The sequence below is a fragment of the Sinocyclocheilus anshuiensis genome, unplaced genomic scaffold, assembly GCF_001515605.1.
Source record: "Sinocyclocheilus anshuiensis isolate Anshui unplaced genomic scaffold, SAMN03320099.WGS_v1.1 scaffold213, whole genome shotgun sequence".
In the NCBI taxonomy this organism is placed as follows: domain Eukaryota; kingdom Metazoa; phylum Chordata; class Actinopteri; order Cypriniformes; family Cyprinidae; genus Sinocyclocheilus; species Sinocyclocheilus anshuiensis.
The window spans coordinates 953,388-958,253 of record NW_015540860.1 but is presented as its reverse complement, the minus strand read 5'-3'; the positions used below and the strand labels follow the sequence as shown (position 1 = coordinate 958,253).

General features: G+C 33.6%; 1 protein-coding gene across 1 annotated transcript in view; it reads right to left on the bottom strand.

Annotated features, from left to right (window-relative positions):
* LOC107687967 (leucine zipper putative tumor suppressor 2 homolog) overlaps positions 1-4,866 on the bottom strand; it is a 25,688-nt gene that overhangs the window by 20,391 nt on the left and 431 nt on the right. The window lies entirely within an intron of this gene.

The following is a 4,866-nucleotide window of genomic DNA, read 5'->3' as shown; positions in this document are numbered from 1 at the left end:
TAGTGAATTGGTGGGTTTTTGTTAAATGTGAGCCAAAATCATCACAATTAAAAGAACCAAAGACTTAAACTACTTCAGTCTGTGTGCATTGAATTTATTTAATACACGAGTTTCACAATTTGAGTTTAATTACTGAAAGAAATGAACTTTTCCACGACATTCTAATTTATTGAGATGCACCTGAATGTCTTGCAATATCCGTGTGTGCAAAGGTTCTGCGCAATCCTCTTGTTCAATATTCTCAGGGTCTGAATCCGGCTCAAATATTCTTTATAAAAGTTAAGACTCGTCTATGCCCTCCTAAAACGGCTCGTTCTAACACGCCCCCACATATCTACATCACTATGTGGGAAGCAAAAGAGGACATGACTAGAAATCAGTGGTTAAGTTGTATTTCCAACATTGTTCCAGAACAGTTCAAGCCAAATATTCAGATGTGTGCAGCGCATTTTACAGAGGACTGGAGAGTAGCCTACAATGCCATCTGTGCACAAAGGTTGTTTCTATAAAGTGGGGCAATTCCAACTTTGCAAGGACAGTCTGGCGCTTCTGACTCACAGTCTGTAAGTACGTATTCATATTTAAAGAATTTGCTACTTACGATTCAAACGCGAGTTTTGAGCAGTGTAGAGTAATAGAGGAGCAACAATAATGTACAGTATGTGGAAAATAATGTGTTTTTTGAATCTTAAACCGCATAAACACATTGCATTACACCAAATACACAAAATAATGTTATTTTTAGCAACGTCATATGACCCCTTTAACTATACCGGATCTGATTACATATGCAAAACTATATTGTCAAAATCAGCTTCTCAGTGGGTTTTCTGAACTAACTAATCAGGCTGGTTTAAGGTCATGTCCAGCAAACACCAATCACAAAGGTTTCTTTGCAAAAGTTGGAGTCCTATGTATGCCACCAGACCAGGGTGTTGTTGTTGTTTTTTTTTTAAAGTTTTTGAATCCCCAAGCAGAATGATGTGTGGCACACTGTTCATAAAATACAAAGACATCTATATATCTATAAAGACGATCTATATTACAGTTTAAAAGTTAGGGGTCAATATTTAATTTTATTTTTTGAAAATAATAATATGTTTTATTTTTTACAGCAACAACAATCATCATCATCATCATCATCATCATCGTCATCAATAATAATAATAATAATAAAAATAATAATGCTTTTCAAAAAATGCTTTTATTATTACTTTTGTAGGATGCATTAAATAGATAAATTTTCTATTTGAAATGCATGCTGGTCTTTTGAACTTTCTATTTATCAAAAAATTCAGAAAAAAATTTATCTTGACTTCCATAAAAATATTAAGCAACACAACCGTTTTCAACATTGATAATGATAAGAAATGTGTCTTGAGCAACAAAGCAGCATATTAGAATGATTTCTGAAGGGTCATGTGACACAAGCTGAAAATTCAGCTTTGCCATCACATGTATATTTAAAATATATTAAAATAGAGAACAGTTATTTTAAATTGTAGTAATATTTCACAATATTACATTTTTACTGTATTTACCAAATATTGATGTGTTGCTCTATTTTTCATCAAATAAAGCATTAGTGAGCATGTTTCTTGTTTCAAAACTTCTTTCAAAAAATTTTTTTCTTATCGACCCTACTTTCTAAATGGTCGTGTAGTGATGGTTCATTATATTGGTCCATTATACGTCATTACATGTAGATTTGATTTAGATTACGTACTGTTAAAAACTTTTAAAACGTACTGTTTTTCTTTCTTTTTTAAAAATAAATATATAAAAATGGGTAAATGAATCAAAAATAATTGTTATACATTTTAATTGACATCTTAATGTAAATTTAACATCAATTAAAATGTCTAACAATTATGTTCAATGCATTTACCATTTTTGATATATTTAATTATATATATTTAATATATTTTATGTATAAATTACATTTTCTTTCTTTCTTTCGTTCTTTCGTTCTTTCTTTCTTTCTTTCTTTCTTTCTTTCCTGTCAGATACAACTGTCTGTTTAGCTCAGATACATGTTATCAGATACCACTATAAATGTATTTAAAATGACATATTCATTGAATAATGAAGTGGGTAGAGTAGTGTGTAGACATTGGATATATGTATTTTTGGCAGATGTATGCTTAAAACAAGTAAAAATTACTATTTTTAGCATAAAAGTATCAAGGTACAGTAGATAATGTAGTTTTTTTTTCTAAAGAGATACAGTTATGAAGGTGCTGGTACCAAAACAAGTGTCCATGTTGCAAAGATCAGTGTTTTGATCCCAAAACACCTTCTAATTCTTCTCTCGAAAGAATGTCACTGCATGACACCTTGTTCAGTGCTCCACACCCCGACTGCATCTCTCACCCACACAAGATTTCATAAGCACACATGAGTAATTTCTGGAGGCAGGAAAGAACACGTCTCTCTCTTCTAAGGATTAACTGTGTACATATGAAAGGCCAGTTCTAATACCTCTGAATGTTTTGAATACTTAGAGGTGCCAAACTGGAACAAAATCATGCATGAGGTCATAATATGTTCTAACCGTCTGTCTAGTAGACACAAGATTGTCAAAAACAGTTTAACTGGGAAGAGCTGTGCACCATCTTGAGTTATTGACCTTTTTGGAGGGAAACAGGTGTTTACAAGACCTTTTGCTGAATGTCTGGCATGAGGAAAGGGGAGTGAAACGTCTTGGACTTCCTGCGAATTGGAAAACAACTGACTCTCTGTAAAAACTGGATGATAAACTTGTCCATTCAGGGTGAAGTCGTGCACCAACTGTTCCTCCCACATGCAGAGGCAGCGAGAGAGTGTTACATACAGGGAAAAGGGAAGCTTCGTTTATATGGTTAGGATACGGTCTCATGTTTCACACAGCTCTTGTGTTTATGTGTGTGTGTGTCAGGGGGAAGGCCAAATCAAGGCAGTTTAGCACTGTCTGATGGGCCATAAATTATTAATTCATAAATATCATGTTTTTGTGGAGTTGCACCACATATTTTGCAACCGGAATTAACCTGCCTTGTCACTGCGAGGTCAAATTATCTGATATTTGAAGAGACAGATATTATATCAGGACAGTTGTATTACCTGACAGTGGTATTTTAGAATAGGCTACTATTTATATACTATTATAGTATGTTATTAATATTTTGAATGAGCTTTTATTTTTCAAATTTTTTTTTTCATTTTAGTTTGAAGGAATAGTTTTAACATTTTAGTTTGAAAATTTACCCTCAGGCCATCCAAGATGTAGATGAGTTTGTTTTTTCATCAGAACAGATTTGGAGAAATGTGGCATTACATCACTTGCTCACCAATGGATCCTCTGCAGTGAATGGGTGCCGTCAGAATGAGAGTTCAAACAGCTGATAAAAACATCACAATAATCCACACGACTCCAGTCCATCAGTTACCATCTTATGAAGTGAAAAGCTATGACTCAAATCCATCATAAAGGTGTTTTAACTTTAAACTGTTGGCTTCTGGCCAAAATATGAGTCCATAATCCATAAACGTTTCCTGCAGTGAAAAAGTTAATCTCCTCTCACAAAATCCACAAACATATTTGTGTAGAACTTCTTTTTTGGAATGTTTTCACTTGTAAACAGTACTTGATCTGTGCATATTTCTCTCCTTATTCAGACAAGGCAACTTTTTCACAGGAGGAAGTGTTATGGATTAAGACTATTTTAGCCGTAAGTAATGGTTTGAAGTAAAACACATTTTAATTATGGATTTGTTTCTTACAAACACGCAGCTTTGCACTTCGCAAGACATTAATCGATGGACTGGGGTCGTGTGTGTGTGTGTATGAACATATCTTTACACACACATTCACACACCCACTCTCTAAAACTTGCCTGTGCAGATGTCCTGTTAAACCCTTACCAACGACAGTAAATCTATGTATCTGTTTCCCTGCCATTTCTGAGCTCAAGGACTTATAATAAATGAACTGGTTTGAAGTAAAAAAGATCCTGTGCTCCCACATGTCTTCAAGTACTTGTCTATTATCTGAACTTGTCTTGGCATGTAACAGGCTCTTGTGTTCAGATTGTAATTCTCTTTAGACAGCACTACCTTCCCCCAGTCTGCAGGTTCTTTGAAACCCAGGAGACAGGATGCGACATGCTCATTCACCTTTTTTATGTCAGGTTATCATCATCACTGACTTGTAACTTTCTAATTATCATGTGACGAAGTTAAACAATATTGCCAATTGGTTCATGACATCTTTATGCATGTTTTAACAGGCAAGTTTGTGCTGTAAAAAATATAATTTATGATAAATGGTTACCTAACAATAACAGTTGATGGTTTAAGGAGATACAAAATGGCATACATAACATGGTTAACTGAGACAAAAATAAGCCTCTTTTGCAAGTAGGCTATGCATTTTTAAACATAATTCATTGCAGTCTCTGTGGTCACTATGATCATGTTTGTTTCAAGCAGTGGCATGATTGTTTTGATTTTTGTCTCTGGAGGTTTTGTTCATGAGCTCAGCAAGTTAGATTCATGTTCCTCACAAAGAACCTTTAATTTGTTTGTTTTTATATCATATTATGATAGTTTATCCTATTTTGTCCTGTTATCCTTCGTTTTCCCCATAAAAACACTTATATGATCATATTGTCACATGAATGGAAGTTCAGTTGGCTCTCATTTAATTTGATTAGCAATAATAAGTCATCATTAAAAATGATTACACACCATAATTTTGAACAACTGTTCTACACTGCAAAAACTTATTTCTTTCAGTATTATTGACTTCTTTTCTTTTCCAGAAAGAATATTTTTCATCATACATTTCACATTCTTAAATGCTTAAACCAATTTTTTTATGATATA